The sequence below is a fragment of the Pongo pygmaeus genome, chromosome 15, assembly GCF_028885625.2.
Source record: "Pongo pygmaeus isolate AG05252 chromosome 15, NHGRI_mPonPyg2-v2.0_pri, whole genome shotgun sequence".
Classification (NCBI taxonomy): domain Eukaryota; kingdom Metazoa; phylum Chordata; class Mammalia; order Primates; family Hominidae; genus Pongo; species Pongo pygmaeus.
This window is the reverse complement of record NC_072388.2, coordinates 72,286,517-72,305,364: the sequence shown is the minus strand read 5'-3', so window position 1 is coordinate 72,305,364 and position 18,848 is coordinate 72,286,517. Positions and strand designations below refer to the sequence as shown.

The following is an 18,848-nucleotide window of genomic DNA, read 5'->3' as shown; positions in this document are numbered from 1 at the left end:
CAAAAGCAGTATAGCATGTCCAGGCTGTCTTTTCTGTGATTGCTTTTTTCCTGGGATTTTAGCCCTGCAAATCTGCCTGTCTTGGTAGCTGTGAACTCTAATTTCTGTCACTGTGAGGTTTCCAAAAGATCTGGTTTGAAGCTGGTTGCCCCAGCAGAAAAAAAGTAGTGGAGAATGTCAGGTTTAACTCTGCATTTTATTTTTCTCTGGTATTTTGGCCTATCATATCTTACTTGCATTATTTATTTGTTTTTATTAATTACTTATAATTATTTATTACTATTCATTTTAAACAATATTAAGAATTTATAATAAAACAGTATTAAACAATTTTAAGCATATTTTAATCACTGCAGTAAGGAAAACATATGAGGATTCTGCCTTCATGCAGCTTATATTCTTGTAGAGAGGAGAGGTACCTTTATTTAAAATTGTGATAAGGAGACATACAGAGTGTTATGAACCTCTTATAGTGGTAGCTGGCTTAGTTAGAGTGGGGGATGGTCAAGGACAGCTACTTTGAGGAAGTGATATTTGAGCAGAGCTCTGAGGATGAGTAGAATTAACTTAGGGAAAAATAATGGATTGTTAGAACTATGTATGGCTTAGAGACCTTGAAGGGAAAAGAAGCATGGCAGGTTTAAAGCATCAAAGAAGCTTGGCCTGATGGGCAAGGGCTAAATCATGCCAAGCTTTATAAGCCATATTAAGGATTTTCTTATCTTTTTTTTTTCTTTTTCTTCCAATTCTGTTCTGATCATTGGTCTGACTCTCATATACCTTCTCTTCAGTGTTTTCTGTCCCAAGACAGAGATATTTATCTAGTTATTTATTCTATAGAAATATATTAGGTACCTTTCATAGACAAGGTTCTAAATTAGGTACCGAGGTTGATTAAAGACAATGTGGAATGCTGCCTTTAGATTTAGACAAACCTGAGTGTAAGTATTAGTTGTCTTGTTAACTGTGTTTCTTTGGAGCAGTTATTTAATATCTCTGAACCTGAATTTTCTTGCTGGTTAAATACTAACAATAAAAGTGATAATAGAAGAATTAAAAGAGCTAATTGAGGCCGGGTGCGGTGGCTCATGCCTGTAATCCCAGCACTTTGGGAGGCTAAGGTGGGCGGATCACTTGAGGTTAGGAGTTTGAGACCAGCCTGGTCAACATGGCGAAACCACATCTCTACTAAATACAAAAATTAGCTGGGTGTGGTAGCACGCACCTGTAATCCCAGCTACTTGGGAGGTTGAAGCAGGAGAATTGCTTGAACCTGGGAGGTGGTCGTTGCAGTGAGCAGAGATCGTGCCACAGCACTCCAGCCTGGGTGACAGAAGAAGATTCTGTCTCCAAAAAAAAAAAAAAAAAAGCTAATTGATAAATGTGCCCAATCAGTGGTGGTGCTTATTACTATTATCATACAACTGTAAAACACACATTCTACTTTCAGGGTACCTAAGATCTATGGGATCATGGCATACACCAATAGTTACAATATAACAAATAGTATAAGAAATGAAAAAAATTGGTGATTCAGAGGGAAGAGTTATTACATTCAGACTTGGGGGTTAAGACTATTTAATGATGAAAGTGACATGTGTGCTAGAGTAGGAACTAGCTTGTCATTAAAAAAATTTCGTGTGACATGTAACTATCTCAGTCATAAACCTTTACATTTTATCAGGCTAACAACCAAACTTTTGATTTGTCCTCTTCAACCTGCTCCTCCTTCTGTCTGCTGCATCTCACAATAAATGGCAACTCCATTCTTCTGATTGCTCAGGTCAGCAATCTTAGAGTCATCTTTCACTCTCACTCTGTATTTCCAATTCGTTAACAAAATCCTGTTAGTTCTACCCATAAGATACGTCCAGAATCCTACCATGTGCAGAGGTCTTGGAAAATGACTGTGGATTATTGTAAACCTACTCATTTGGCAGTTTCTGTTGCAGCTAGGCTTCAGATGTGGTTTCTCCTGGAGCTGGGGACACAAACAGGAAGTGGACCATCTCCCTGACATACTGCTACTGTTGTCACTCTGGTCCAAGCCATTGTCACCTCTCATCTGGATTAATTTAATAGTTTCCTAACTGGTTCTCTGTTTTATGATCTGTTTATAATACAATAGCCAAGGTGATTCTTAAAAAACTTAAATCTCATTATTCCTCCTCTCAGAACCCTTTAGTAGCTTTTACCTTATTAGGAACAGAAGCCCAAGTACTTGCAATGGCCTCTGAAACTTTCTGAAACATTCGGCTTTCTTTCCAACCTCATTTCCTCGCCTCCCTTCACTTAGTAAATTGTACCCACCTCATCTCCTTGTTATTCCTCTAACACTGCAACTTCCATCTAAAGGACTTTTACACTTGCCTCAGGACCTGTACACTTGTTCCTTCCACCTGGAGTGCTCTCTTCCACCTATGTACTTGGGCTTGCCCTCTTACTACTCAACTGCCTTTAGATCTGTTTGCTCAAATATAACCTAACAGATGAAGCCGTCTCTTAACTATTTATTTAGAAGAGCCGCCTCCTTTCTACCCTGTTCCCCAATCCCAACACTTTCTTTTCTCCAATCCTACTTGATTTTTCTTTATATGTCTCAACATATTATGTATTTGTTTCTTCATTATTTTGACAATCTCTCCAAATAAAATGCAGCTACCGTGAGGGTAGAGGGTTTGTTTCATTCTCTGCTGTATCTCTATAGAAGAATACCTATCTTGTAATTAGTTGTCAGTACATAATTTGTTGAGTGAATGAACATGTTTTCTGGTTCAAGTAATAATTTTTTTTACACAGTTCATTAAAAATCATTTTAAAATTAAATTAAAAAGCAACACTTAGATGCTTTCCCCTAATGAAGGAGGAGGAAATACTAGTTTTTTGAGAAATGATTTTTGATAAGATTTAGAAATGTGAGTTGCTTGATAGTTCAGGTAGTTGAGTTAATTGGGTAAAATGCCATATATAAAGGGCAAATGTATATGGTTCCATTGCTCCTTGATCATGGAGAGGTCTTTTTAGCCACCTCTTTGAATCTGGTGGCAATTTTTAAGAAAATAGACTTTATTTTTAAGAGGAGTTTTAGGTTCACAGCAAAATTGAGCAGAAAGTACAGAGAGTTCCCATATTTCTTCTCCCCCAATATAGGCACAACCTCCCCACTATCAACTTCCAGCACACATCTTTATTACCCAAAGTCCATAGTTTACTTTAGGGATAACTCTTGGTGGTTTACGTTCTCTGGATTTGGACAAATACATAATGACATGGTCTGCCATTATAGTATAGTACAGAATAATTTCACTGCCCTAAAAATCTGTGCTCTGCCTGTTTATCTTTCCCAAACCCCTTACCCCTGGCAATTACAGGTCCTTTTACTGTCTCCATAGTGTTACATTTTCCAAAATGTCATGTAGTTGGGGTCATACAGTATGTAGCCTTTTCAGATTGGCTTTTTTCACTTAGTAATATGCATTTAAGGTTCCTCCATGTCTTTTCATGGCTTGAAGCCTTATTTGTCTTTTAGCACTGAATAATATTCCATTTTTTGAATATACCACAGTTTATCTATTCACCTACTGAAGGACATCTTGGTTGCTTCTAAGTTTCAGCAATTATGAATAAAGCTGTTGTAAACAACTGTGTGCAGGCTTTTGTGTGGACATAAGTTTTCCACTCATTTGGATAAATACCAAGTAATGTAATTGCTGGATTGTATGTGAAGAGTATGTGTAGTTTTGTAAGCAACTGCCGAACTTTTCTAAAGTGGCTGTGCCATTTTGCATTCCCATCAGCAATGAATGACGGGTTCCTGTTGCTGGAACTGCTTCTCAGAATTTGGTGTTGTCAGTGTTTTGGATTTTGACCATTCTAGTTAGGTATGTAATGGTATCTGATTGTTTTAATTGCAGTTGCCTCATGACATATGATAATTTCTTTTCATATGCTTATTTACCATCTGTATTTCTTCTGTGGTGAAATATGTTCAAGTCTTTGCCAATTTTTAAATCAGGTTGTTAGTTTTCTTACTGTTAAGTTTTAAGAATTTTTTGGTATATGTATGTGTGTGTGTGTATATATATCTATATCCAGGCTGGTGGCAGTGGCGCAATCTCAGCTCACTGTAGCCTCCACCTCCTGAGTTCAAGCAAATCTCCTGCCACAGCTTCCCAAGTAGATGGGATTACAGGTACCCGCCGACACACCTGGCTAATTTTTGTATTTTTAGTAGAGACGGGGTTTTGCCATGTGGGCTAGGCTGGTCTCGAACTCCTGACCTCAGGTGATCTGCCCGCCTTGGCCTCCCAAAGTGCTCGGATTACAGGTGTGAGCCACCATGCCCGGCCCTATATTTTGGATAATAGTTTTTGTTGTTGTTGTTGTTTGTTTGTTTTTTTGAGATGGAGTCTCTCTCTGTCACCCAGGCTGGAGTGCAATGGCATGATCTCGGCTCACTGCAACCTCCACCTCCAGGGTTCAAGTGATTCTTCCGCCTCAGCCTCCCAAGTAGTTGGGATTACAAGCATGCACTACCACGCCCAGCTAATTTTTGTATTTTTAGTAGAGATGGGTTTCATCATGTTGGCCAGGCTGGTCTCGAACTCCTGACCTCAAGTGATCTGCCTGCCCCCCTTGGCCTCCGAAATTGCTGGATTACAGGCATGACCCACTATACCCAGCCTGGATAATAGTCCTTTATCAGATATGTTTTCTGCAAATACTTTCTCGCAGTCTGTTGCCTGTCTTCTCATTCTCTTGACAGTGTCTTTAGTAGAGAAGAAATTTTAAATTTTAATGAAGTCCAGCTTATTAATTATTTCTTTAATGGGTTGTGCCTTTGGTGTATATTTTAAAAGTCATTGCCTTACCCAAAGTCATCTAGATGTTCTCCTATATTATCTTCCAGGAGCTTTATAGTTTTACATTTTACATTTAGGTCTGTGATCCATTTTGAGTTAATTTTAGTGAAGGATGTTAAGGTCTATATCTAAGTTCTTTTTCTTACCTTTTCTTTTTTCTTTTTCATTTGGGTGTCCAGTTACTGCAGCACCATTTGTTGAAGAAGACTATCTTTTCACCATTGTGTTGGCTTTGCTCTTTTGGCAAAGATCAGTTGACAATAACTAACTAAATAAATATTTTTATTTATGGAGATGGGAGTCTCACCGTGTTGCCCAGGCTGGAGTGCTATGGATTCACAGGCACAGTTACAGCACACTGTAGCCTCAAACTCCTGGACTCAAGCAGTCCTCCCACTTCAGCCTCCTGAGTATCTGGCATTCCAGGCACACTCACCATACTCAGCCCCAGTTGACTGTGTTTATGTGGGTCTGTTTCTGAGTTCCATTGATCTATTTGTCTGTATTTTTGAAATACCATACTGTCTTGATTACTGTGGCTTTATAGTAAGTCAGTCTTGAAATTGAGTAGCGTGTTGAGTTGGCTATTCTGGGTCTTTTGCCTCTCTTTATAAACTTTATTTTTATTTTTACTTGTTTTTTTTTCCATATAAACTTTAGAATGAGTTTGTCAGTATCCACAAAATAACTTGTTGGGATTTTGATCAAGTTAGGAAGAACTGACATTTTGACAGTATTGAGTCTGCCTATTCATGAACATGGAATATCTCTCCATTTATTTAGTTTGATTTCTTTTATCAGTTTTTTCATTTTTCTTGTGTAGAATTTGAAAATATTTGATTAGACTTATACTTAAGTATTTCATTTTTGGAGGGTGCTAATGAAAATGGTATTATGTTTTAATTTCAAATTCAGATTGTTTATTACTGGTATATAGGAAAGTGATTGGCTTTTATATATTAACCTTGTGTCCTGTAACCTTGCTATAATTGCTTATTAATTCTGGAAGTTTTTTCATTGATTCTTTCAGGTTTTCTACATGGGAAGTCTTGTCATTTGTGAACAAAAACAATTTTCTTTCTAACTTTCCAATCTGTGTTAAGTTTTATTTCCTTTTTTTTTGTCATATTGCATTAGGACTTCCAGTATGATGTCGAAAAGGAATGATGGGAGGAGACATCCTTTTCTTGTTCTTGATCTTAATGGGAAGGCTTCTAGTTTCTCACCATTAAGTGTGATGTTAGCTGTAGGGTTTTAAAAATGGATGTGCTTTGTCTTGTTGAGGAAGAATCTTTATGTTCCTAGTTTGTAGAAAATTTTTATCATGAATGGATGCTGGATTTTGTTAAATGCTTTTTCTGCATTTATGGAGATGATCATGTGATTTTTCTTTTTTAGCCTGTTAATATGATGGATTATATTAATTGACTTCCACATGTGAAACCAGCCTTGCATACATGAGATAAACTGGACTTGGTCATGGTGTACAATTCTTTTTATATGTTCTGTTTTCAATTTGCTAATATTTCTGGTCACATTTTTTATTAATAGCTTGGTTACATCCCTTCATGGCATGCTGACCAAATACTCAGTTAAAACTTTGAAAAATGGCATATATGTTGTATGATAGAATTGAAGTCTGATTTTTTTTCTACAGGCTGGATTTGGCCAAATCTAGCAATATGGAATTTAATATGCATTATATAAAGATTTTTTGAGAATCAGTTTTAATATGCATAGTTAATGACACACATTACCTGGGATTTTGATTCCAGCTCTGCTACTTAGAAGCTATGCTATGTTACCTTGAACAAGTTACTTAATCTCTTTATGTCTCAGTTTCTTCATCCATAAAATGGGGATTGTTGTAAAATATAAAAGAAGTAATAAACATAAGGCTCTTAAAATAATAGCTGGCACATAGTAAGGGATGATGAAATGTTATCTGTGATTATTATAAAATTCTGTACTTGGGTACAAACAAACTCAGTTTTTTAGGACTTGAATGATATGATTTAGGACAACTAAGAAAGACTAGATATCTTAGTCTTTTGTTGATTGTAAAGTCAAGGAAATGATAGTGTGACTTGAATAGGATAAAAGTTAATGTAGGCCAGGCTGACAAGTCATTTATAATCTCCTGAAGCCAGAGGCAGCACCTTAGCAAATAACTTAAAGGTTAGAAGAACAAGGTTTCTAGGCCAGGCACAGTGGCGCATGCACTTTGGGTGTCCGAAGCGGGCGGATCAGCTGAGGTCAGGAGTTCGAGACCAGCCTGGCCAACATGGTGAAACATCGTCTCTACTAAAAGTACAAAAATTAGCTGGGCATGGTAGTGGGCGCCTGTAATCCCAGCTATTCAGGAGGCTGAGGCAGGAGAATCGCTTGAATCCGGGAGGTGGAGGTTGCAGTGAGCTGAGATCACGCCATTGGACTCCAGCCTGGGCGACAAGAGTGAGACTCTGTCTCAAAAAAAAAAAAAAAAAAAAAGTTAATGTAACTTAAAGGGCTAAAAAAAAGTTTCCTAAAAAAGTATTTGGTTAGCAGTTCTGATGTTGCCTATGCCAATCTCCCACTATAATAATTAGAAGGAAAATAAACATTTAATATTTCTGAAATTGAGATGGTTGGAAAAACCCTTTGCCAGAATCTAGGAGAAATATTCAATTACTTATGAAATAGAAGGATCTGGACAGAGAAAGACCCACCATTCCCAGATTTTGGCATAAGGTTCTCTGAAAGAAGGAAGGAAAATATTTTATGTCTTTCTTTCCTGTGGGCTATCCTTGGACCTGTAGACACCGGGTTGGCACCAACTGGAAAATTGGGCAGCTATTCTTCTTTGCCAGTGACTTTCAAGCCTAAATAAAATATACAAAAGGAAGCTTTTGGCCAGGCGCAGTAGCTCACACCTGTAATCCCAGTGCTTTAAAAAGGCCAAGGTGGGAGGACTGCTTGAGGCCAGGAGTTTGAGACCAACCTGGACAACGTTGTAGAGAAAAAATTCTCTACGAACATTTTTAAAAAAAATTAGCTGAGTGGCTGGGCGTGGTGGCTCATGCCTGTAATCCCAGCATTTTGGGAGGCCAAGGTGGGCGGATCACCTGAGGTCAGGGGTTTGAGAACAGCCTGACCAACAATGGTGAAACCCCATATCTACTAAAAATACAAAAATTAGCCGGGCGTGGTGGCGCATTCCTGTAATCCCAGCTACTAGGGAAGCTGAGGCTGGACAATCGCTTGAACCTGGGAGGTGGAAGTTGCAGTGAGCCGAGATCACACCATTGCACTCTAGCCTGGACAACAAGAGCAAAATTCCATCTCAAAAAAAAAAAAATATTAGCTAAGCATGGTGGTGTGCATCTGTAGTTCTAGCTACTTGGGAGGCTGAGGTGGGAAGATCTGTTGAGCCCAAGGAGTTCGAGGTTACAGTGAGCTGTGATCCTACCACTGCACTGCATCCTAGGTGACAGAGTAAGACCCTGTCTTTAAAAAAAAAAAAAAAGAAGAAGCTTTCCTTTGTCAGTGAGACCTAACTCAAACATTCTGATATTGCAAATTATGTTTCTTCTCCCTGACCCTGATATTTCTAAACTCCTTTACCTTGTTCAAAATTTTTCTACAGCTTTAAGCTTTTATAACTAGCTATATAATTTACCTACATTTATTGTTTGTCTCCCACACAACTAGAATGTAAGTCCCATGACGGATTTGTTCACTGAAGTATCCTAAGCACCAAGAACAGTGCCTGGCAAGCATAGACACTCAATAAATATTTGTGAGTTGAATGAACAAAATCTGAGGCTAAAGCCCAATATATTGTACTAGTAAAAGCATAGCAGCTTTAATTGAAGACAGGGCAGGGACTTATAGTTCTACCTACTGGGTCCTGCCCTTGCACCTTGTGGCATCACTACAAGGAGCACAGTTTGAAGCTACCTTACAAGTAATGATCTATGAGGTTGCTGGAATAGGGTTCACCCATTTCATTTTATCCCTTCTTTCTGTATTACCCAAAGACAGTAATTCCTAGGAAACAGGTGGGGTGTTGGTAGATGGTTGCAGTGGCTATGGAAAGGTTCATTTTTTATGGGAAATATACTTCTTAAATTATAAAGCTCTATTCCAACGTCAGTGAGAGAGAGAATCCTGGTTACAATTTTTATGACATCAGTTGAGAATGTCATGCTAATGTTTTATAAAAAACAAAATAAGAAAAAATCAATAAGAATAGGGATAAAACACTAAAAGTATAAACAGAATCAGATGAACCTAACTGTATTTCAGCTCCACTTAAAGATAAGTGAAATGGTATACTCTTAAACTCAAGATGAACAGAAATATAAACAGTAATGAATATATAAACAGTGATGAATAATGAAATATAATGAAATGAATATAACACATTGAAGATATATAACACAATGAATATAATGAAATGAATATTGAAATATGAACAATAGTGAATCCTAGTTTCTAGGCTTTTCTTTTGTAGTGGTATGAATTAGCAATTTTGAAACTGTTTTTTGTCAGTTCTAGGACTGAACAAATGAGTAAGTGTATTGAAGATAATGGGAGTCAAGTTTTTTCATTGTTGGAGAAAGGAGTTTTATATATGGAAAAGAGAAAAGGCTGAAATAAACCCTGTGATGTTGGATTTGAATTGGAAGTTATGGTTTTTAATATCTATTCATATCTATGTAATAATATTAATCTATGTTTAAATATTAAATATCTATATAAATATAGATAAATACAATACATGTATATTTTCATATAGATATACATATACAGGCACATATATGTGTGTATGCATATACACTGACATACACTTTTTTATATATATATATATTCCAGCTTTGTTTGCTAAGAGGACCTAGAAGCAATTACTTCGCCTCTTTTTTTTTTTTTTTTTTTGAGATGGGGTATTGCTCTGTCGCCCAGGCTGGAGTGCAGTGGCATGATCTTGGCTCACTGCACCCTCCACTTCCCAGGTTCAAGTGATTCTCCTGCCTCAGCTTCCCAAGTAGTTGAGATTACAGGCTCCTGCCACCATGCCTGACTAAATTTTGTATTTTTAGTGGAAACATGGTTTTCACCATGTTGGCCAGGCTGGTGTTCAACTCCTGACCTCAAGTGATCCTCCCACCCCTCCCTCCCAAAGTACTGGGATTACAGACGTGAGCCACTGAGTCTGTCCACTTCTCCTCTTTCTTAACCCATTTGTGCTGCTGTAACAGAATACCTGAGACTGGGTAATTTATAAAAAACAGAATTTTATTTTCTCACAGTTCTGGTGGCTGGAAAGTCCAAGATCAAGGTACTGGCAGGTCCAGTTGTCTGTTCTGGAGAAGAGGAACACAGTGTCTTCACATGGCCAAAAAGTGGAAAAGCAAGCTAGCTGAAGCTGCACGAAGCCTTAATCCCATTCAGGAGGGAGTAGCCCTCCTGGCCTAATCACTCCTTAAGGGCCCCACCTCTTAATACTGTCACATTGGTAACACTTGAATTTTGGGGGGGACCTATTCAAGTCATAACACCCTGTAACAATTAACACACATAACTAAGAACATATTTCAGTATGGACTGTAGACATAGTAAGGTTTTTTTTTTGAGATGGAGTCTCTCTCTTTCTCCAGGCTGGCGTGCAGTGGCGCAATCTTGGCTCACTGCAAGCTCCACCTCCCGGGTTTAAGCAATTCCTCTGCCTCAGCCTCCTGAGTAACTGGGATTGCAGGTACGCACCACCATGCCTGGCTAATTTTTTGTATTTTAGTAGGGAAGGGGTTTCACCATGTTGGCCAGGATGATCTCGATCTCCTGACCTCGTGATCCGCCCCCCTCGGTCTCTCAAAGTGCCGAGATTACAGGTGTGAGCCACCGAGCCTGGCTGTTACATAGTAACTTTAACATTGGTACTGATTTGCTTAGCTATATTATGGTTATCTAAGCAAATATTCTTGTTCCTAGGAGAACACACAAAAATATTTAAGACTAAAATGGTATATAGTGTGTTTGCAGCTTATTCTCATATGGTTCAGAAAAAAATGTATGAGATGGACCTGATGCGGGCTCACGCCTATAATCCCAGCACTTTGGGAGGCCGAGATGGGAGTCCAGGAGTTCAAGATCAGCCTGGGCAACATAGTGAGACCCCATCTCAAGAAAAAATGAACGAGAAAGAGAATGATAAAGCAAATCAGATGAAGTGTAAATAATTGATGATCTTTGCAAATTTTCTTTAAATTTGAAATTATATAAAGTTAAAAATTTACCTAAAGTTTTTTCATATATCTTAGTTGTAATCCAACTTGACTTCATTTATAGAATTCACAGAAATGACAAAAAATTATTTAAAGAAGGTAAAGTAGCAAAGGAAATGCTGATCATGCAGAAAAAATTCAAATTGTTGGCATACAGAGAAGAACCTGATTTTTTTTTTTTTTTTTTTTGAGGCAGAGTTTCACTCTTGTTAACCAGGCTGGAGTGCAGTGGCACGATCTCGGCTCACCGCAACCTCTGCCTCCTGGGTTTAAGCAATTCTCCTGCCTCAGCCTCATGAGTAGCTGGGATTACAGGCATGTGCCATCACGCCCGGCTAATTTTTGTATTTTTAGTAGAGACGGGGTTTCTCCATGTTGGTCAGACTGGTCTCGAACTCCTGACCTCAGGTGATCCGCCCACCTCGGCCTCCCAAAGTGCTGGGATTACAGGCGTGAGCCCCCACACCCGGCGAGAAGAACCTGATTTTTTTGTTTGTTGTTCTGTCATTGCACAGTAACCTCGAGCACCTCATGTTCTGTATTTATTTGCTTAAAATAGGTAGTTCAAAGATTTCCTAAACATTTCTTATTTAGTAAGCTTTCTTAGGAAGGGGCACTTTGTAAAAATTAGATGGCCTTTGTTCTAGACAGTTGTACCCGTTTATATTGGTGTTAATCCATTAATCCTACTTATGTGGGCAGAGCCCTCATGGTCTAATTATCTCTTAATGGTCCCGCCCCCCCCCACTACCATTACAATAACAATTAGATTTCAACATGAGTTTTTGGAAGAGACAAACATTCAAATCATAGCAAACTGCAAGCACAAGAGTATGGATGAATTTCATAGACAATATTGAGTGAAAGAAACCAAACAACAAAAGGATGATATTGTATGATTCTTTTTAATAAAATCCAATATAGGCAAAACACATCATGATATTAGAAGTTAATTAAGATAGTGGTATCTTTAGTAGGGGAACAGGAAGTGACTGGAAGCAGGAACATAGAGGAGCTTCTAGGGTGCTACTAATGTTCTGTTTTTGATCTGGATTCTAATTATGTGTGTTTCTTTGTGAAAAGTAATTGAGCTCTACACTTTGTATGCTTCTTTCTACATATGTCATACCTTAATAAACTGTTTCTAAAAGGATTTTTGTATCATATGTAAATCTGTTACTAAGGACACTTTTAAGTGTATTTTTCATAAAATGCATTTGTTAAGTTCCTCTTTTGGAGGTGGGAAGAGATGTGGACAAAAAATTAGGCTTCCTTTTATTAGTCAGCTGTATGTAACTCATTTCACATCCCTTTGTGTCTTACTGCCTTAATTCTTAGAGTTAATTGTTGTGTCCAGTTATACTTTTTCACTTTATAAAGTATTAATAAGTGAATGAGTGAATAGTCTTATTTTAAGTCTGTTTTTTAATTTGTCAAATTTCTTAGTGAAAAATTCTAAGTACAGTATTTGAAGGTAAATGGCAATTGAAGATGTGGCTGTTATTGTCAAATTCCTTTTTGAAGTGTTCTAGGGCCAGGCGCAGTGGCTCACGCCTGTAATCCCAACACTTTGGGAGGCTGAGGCGGGTGAATCACGAGGTCAGGAGTTCGAGACCAGCCTGGCCAACATGGTGAAACCCTGTCTCTACTAAAAATACAAACAATTAGCTGGGTGTGGTGGCGAGCACCTGTAATCCCAGCTACTCAGGAGGCTGAGGCAGGAGAATCACTTGAACCCAGGAGGAGCAGGTTGCAGTGAGCTGAGATCGTGCCACTGCACTCCAGCCTGGGCGACAGTGCGAGACACCATCTCAAAAAAAAAAAAAAAAAAGAAAATGTTCTATTAGATTTATTTAGTACATTTTTATTAGCCACCTTCCATTTTAGTGACACCTGAGAGGCAATATATACCTCCATACTAAAAGAAGGAAAACTTTTTAGTTTAAATTGTTTTTATATTCAGAAGTTAGAGTTGTTGGGATTCCACTTTTCAAATGCTGCAGTTTCCATGAAGTCTTTTCTTGTTTCTTTTCTCAAGTCAGTGATCTCATCCCCCTCTTAAGGCATGTTGCAGTTTGTGCCTCTCTTAAAGCATTTGCAGTATTTTGTCATACAGGCTTTTAATATTCCTTTTCTTGATTATGAGAAGCTAGAGCTTAGAGATTATGTCAGTAATTTTCTGTACTCCTCTTAAAACTGAGTATTGTGACTGTATTACACACAGTAGGTTCTCTATCAATAGTTTATCCCAATTGCTGTGTTTCTTTCCGATTTTTTTTTTTTTTTTGGAGATGGAGTCTTGCTCTTGTTGCCCAGGCTGGAGTGCAATGGCGCGATCTTGGCTCACTGTAACCTCCGTCTCCCGGGTTCAAGTGATTCTCCTGCCTCAGCCTCCCGAGTAGCTGGGATTGATTACAGTCACCCGTCACCATGCCCGGTTAATTTTTTGTATTTTTAGTAGAGACAAGGTTTCGCTGTGTTGGCCAGGCTGGTCTCAAACTCCTGACCTCAGGCGATCCACCTGCCTCAGCCTCCCAAAGTGCTGGGATTAACAGGCGTCAGCCATTGTGCCCGGCCCGAATTGCTGTGTTTCTAACCTTGAATACCATTTAATAGTTTAATTTTGCTTGTGTAATTTTCTTTGTAAATCAAATATTTAATATATAGCTGAATAGATACTCTGTGACCATTTTCCATTTTTGAAAGCCAAATCCCAGTTCTATAACTGTCATTCTACAATATTTACCCTCTTGCCAGCCACATATTTTCTTTGGGGACAGAAATAAATATGCAAAACAAATTCCAAGCCAAGTTTGTGTTTTTTTTTTTTTTTAAAAACACTTTGCAGAAACTGCTGTTTGCTACAAGAAAATAAATGGAACTTTTTGTTTAAGTTCATGTGAAAATGGAAATAAATATAGGACTGTGGGATTAAACATGGAGATTCTCTAGAGTGTTTTGAAGAAGTTTCCCTTGTATTCCAGTGATCTCTGGGGTTCATTTTCCCTACAACTTTGACAATGTGTCTGTCTCTTTCTGTTTATTTCTTGTAAATATTCTTTCCTATCAGTACCACACGAATCCATCCTTTTTTTTTTTTTTTTTTTGAAACAGGGTCTCACTCTGTTGTCCAGGCTGGAGTGCAGTGGCGTGATCACAGCTCGCTGCAGCCTTGACCTCCCAGGTTCAAACTATCCTTCTGTCTCAGCCTCTGGAGTAGTTGGGACCACAGGTGCATGTCACCATACCTGGCTAATTTTTAAAGTTTTTTGTAGAGGCGAGGTTTCCCTATGTTGCTCAGCTTGGTCTTGAACTCCTGGGCTCAAGTGATTCTCCTGCTGAGGCCTCCTGAAGTGCTGGGATTACAGGCATGGCCCAAATTGATCCTTGTTGACACAGCGCTTCCTGTTTTGGGCCCCTTGAATACTAATTACTGGTCTTACTAGGGATATGTGTAGAATGGGATTTGTGGGAGTTGCTCTCAATAAATAACAATATCCTATTTGTCTCATTTTTTATATATATATATATATGTATATACACACAGTATTTTATTTCAAAGATCAAATAATTTACCTGTAGATATTTGAGTTTTATATAGGGGAATTATTTGTCATGTATTAGAGAAAATTGTGGTTCTACATTAGTGTGTGGATCTTACAGTTGCTGGAGTAACTTGGAGTGATCATCTTCAGTATATCATTATAATAAAGTCTTGTTTTATGGGGAAAATTGGGACCTCCTCTTTATTTTGTGTGTATGTGTTTTGTTTGGAGTTACTATGTCAGCGCAATGCAGCAATAATTATGTTACTAACAACAATTTTGTGAGATGTTTATTATTCTCATTTTACAGATGAGGAAACTGAGGCTTGGTGAAGTTACGAAACTTGTCCAAAATCACACAACTTGTAAAGGGCACAGCCAAGATTCAGAGCCAGGTCTGTCCAACTTCAAAACTCTTAATCATAACCATGAATCTGAAATAGCTGTGAAGTATCAACCTGTGATAAGTTGTGTTAGTATTAATATTGCTTAACTGTTGTTTAACAATTACTGATAATATTTTTAATGCTGAGTGTTTTTGTCCTTTATAATAATTTCACATATCTTTTCAATATTGTGAAAAGCAGTATAAATGGTATTTAAGGGTCTAGTCTCTGGAGACAGACTACTTGGGTATGAATCCTTTAGCCGCTTCATTTACTTGTTGTGTGACATTGGGAAAGTTACTTAACTTTTCCATACATCAGTTTTCCTATCTGTAAAATTGTGATGGTAATATTATCCACCTGATAGGGTTATTGTAAAGATTGAATGATTTAATACATACAAAGCATTTACAACAATACCTGGCACACAGTAAGCATTCAGTGAATGGCAGTGATTAGTATTATCATCCCCTAGCAACCAGTAAAGAAAATTATCATAATATCTAATTCTGTATTAGGAAATTTGGATAAAGCAATGTTTAGGCAGCAATGTAGGATATGACAAAACTTACATAAACCAAAATTAAACTTGAATAAGTTAGATCTAAAGAATATCATTCATTCTTTCAAATTCAGGTCTATTGTAAAGCAAATTGGGCAACTGCTTATAGATCTCACATGTACAAGAGCCTTACATATATAAGGGCCATACATAGGTCCACTAGAAGTACCCATTGAGCCTAACATGGTCATTGCATTATGAATGTGTTTTGTCTGCCTTCCCCTTCAGAATGCAATTTGTATTTAGAATAAATGTCCATATTTTCAGATAGCTTTTAAGGAGATGGTGTTTTGGCAGCCTTGACAGAAAATTACCAAGAACCAAAACCTCATGTATTGCATAAAATGTTGGCAATGTTTTATCACTTGCAGGAGTGCTTATTAGAACTTTCACTATGGTGAATGTGCACACTGAATGACCTTTGAACCAGTGGGACCACAGCACATTCAACTAGAACTCAGCCATGAACTGATCATGTATTCTTTTCTCATACTTGTTTATTGTAGCTGTCAGAATCCTAAAGTGCTGTATTAACTATTACTACAATTTCATTAAAGTAAGATATCTATGATTATTTACTAAGTTTATATCTTGCATAAATATCCATGAATAGGAGATAATTTGAGCAAAATTATACAAAAATTCAAAAGCTATTTAAAGAATGGGACCTGCCTTGTATGAACCCCAGAGCTCTGTAGCTTTATTTTTTTTAATTTTTAATTTTTTTCTTACAGAGACAGAGTCTTGCTATGTTGCCCAGGCTGGTCTGAAACTCTTAGGCTCGAGCAATCCTTCCACCTTAGCCTCCCAAAGTGCTGGTATTACTACCGTGCCCAGCCTATAGCTTTTATTCTGCACATACATTTAATTTATTTCCTTCTTTTATGGTATTGAGACTTACTATCCTTGATCATAGAATATCTTTTTGGTTATTTAGATATTTAAAATATTTTTCAGTAAATTCTCTTTCTCTTTTTTCCATAAAGAAAAATAAGATGGCCAGGCATGATGGCTTATGCCTGTAATCCTAGCACTTTGGGAGGCTGAGATGGGCAGGATCACTTGAGGCCAGGAGTTCAAGACCAGCCTAGCCACCATGGCGAAACCCCATCTCTACTAAAAAATAAAAAAATTAGCCGGGTAAAGTGGCACACGCCTGTAATCCCAACTACTTAGCAGGCTGAGGCACGAGAATTGCTTGAACCTGGGAGGTGGAGGTTGCAGTGAACTGAGATCACGCCACTGCACTCCAGCCTGGGTGACACAGCGAGACTGTCTTAAAGAAAAAAGAAGAGACCTTATTTCTTGTTACTATTGTGAATGGTGTATTTTTCTCGTTTTCTTTGCATCTTCTGTTTTGTTTCTTTCCCATGCTTTATTTCTTTCTCTTGCCTTAGCTATGCTATTTAGGACTTTCAGTACAGTATTCAATGCAAGTGTTAATAGTAGGCATTCCTTCACTTGAGCCCAGGAGTTTGAGATCAGCCTGGGCAACATAGCAAGACCCCATCTCTAAAATAAATAAATAAATAAAAACTAGGCAGGTGTGGAGGTACAACATACCTGTAGTCCCAGCTATTCAGGAGGCTGAAATGGAAGGATTGCTTAAGCCCAGGAGGTTGAGATCATGAGCCATGATCGTGCCACTGCACTGTAGCCTGGACAACAGAGCAAGACCCTGTCTAAAAAAAAAAATAGTGGGCATTCTTATGTCGCACTTAATTTTTTAAAGGAAGTACTTATTTTGTTTCACTATTATGACTAAGGTTTGCTATATATATGTATGTGTATTTATTTATTTTTAATTTTTATTTATTTGAGACAGGGTCTCGCTCTGTCACCCAGGCTGGAGTGCAGTGGTGCAATCTCAGCCCACTGCAACCTCAGCTTCCCAGGTTCAAGTGATCTTCCCACCTCAACCTCCTGAGTAGCTGGGACTATAGGCGGGCATCACCATGCCTGGCTAATTTTTGTACTTTTAGTAGAGATGGGGTTTCACCATGTCGGCCAGGCTGGTCTCGAACTCCTGACCTCAGGTTATCCGCCTCAGGTTATCCGCCCACCTCAGCATGGTGACACAGGCTTGAGCCACCATGCCTGGCCTGCTATATATTTTTGATAGAAACTTTTTCTAGGTTAAAGGCATTTCTCTTCCTAGTAGGCCAAGAGATTTTTTGTGTGAAGAACGAGTATTGAATTTTATCAAATATGTTTTCTGCATTTACAAGATGATCGCATAATTTTCCTCCTTTATTCTGTTAATGTGGTGAATGACATAATGTTGAATTGCTGAAATCCAACTCTGTCATGATGGACTTTTTAGAAAAAAATATGCAGTTGGATTTAGTTTATTAATTTGTTTTGTTTTGTTTTTAAGAGATGGGATCTTGTTCTGTCACCCAGTCCAGTGCAGTGGTATGATCTTAGCTCACTGGAACCTCGAACTCCTGGGCTCAAGTGTTCATCACACGTCAGCCTTCTGAGTAGCTGGTACTACAGGGGTGCACCATCATGGCTGTCTACTTTTAAAATTTTTTGTAGAGATGAGGCCTTGCTATGTTGCCCAAGCTGGACTTGAACTCCTGGGCCTAAGCAGTCCTCCCACCTCAGCCCCCCAAAGTGTTGGGATTACAAGCATGAGCCACTGCACCTGAACTGTTAAGATTTTTGCATCTATGTTCATTCACAGGTGAAATTGGCCCATAATTTTAATTTCTTGTCCTTATTTGGTTTTGGTATCCAGATTATGCCAGCCTCAAATAATGAGTTAGAAACTATTTTTTTCCCCTAAAAAGATTTATTTAAGACTGGAATGATCTTTTTATGAAAGTTTTGTTGAACTTCTGTTCAACTGTCTGGGCATGGTATTTTTGGGGGTGATGGGTTTAATATTTTGCCGGGCAGGTATGCAGTATCCTAAATGGTTTCATTTAGGATTGTGTTTCTAGTTAGGTTAGTTTTTAGAGAGTGTCTTTTTGTAGGAATTGAAGCATTTCGTCTGAGCTTTTTTTTTTTTTCTTTTTCTTTTTGAGACAAGGTCTCTGTTGTCCAGGCTGGAGTGCAGTGGTATGATCTGGCTCACTGCAACCTCCACCTCCCAGGCTCAAGTGATTCTCCTGTATCGGCCTCCTGAGTAGCTGGGACTACAGGCACACACCAATGTGCCCGACTTATTTTTTGTATTTTTCATAGAGATGGGGTTTTGCCACGTAGGCCAGGCTGGTCTCAAA

At 38.2% G+C, this 18,848-nt stretch overlaps 1 protein-coding gene across 31 annotated transcripts in view; it reads left to right on the top strand.

Moving 5' to 3' along the window:
• NUMB (NUMB endocytic adaptor protein) overlaps window positions 1-18,848 on the top strand; it is a 194,792-nt gene that overhangs the window by 83,792 nt on the left and 92,152 nt on the right. For 17 of the 31 annotated variants that reach the window (XM_063651810.1, XM_063651800.1, XM_063651802.1 and 14 more), the window contains one exon: window positions 14,981-15,065. The exons of 11 other annotated variants lie outside the window; for them this stretch is intronic. The gene's annotated coding sequence lies outside the window, so the exon portion shown is untranslated. Of the gene's footprint in view, window positions 1-3,797; window positions 3,882-14,980; window positions 15,066-18,848 lie in introns of all 31 variants that reach the window. 3 more of the 31 variants (XM_063651808.1, XM_063651801.1, XM_063651796.1) reach the window with 1 other exon arrangement.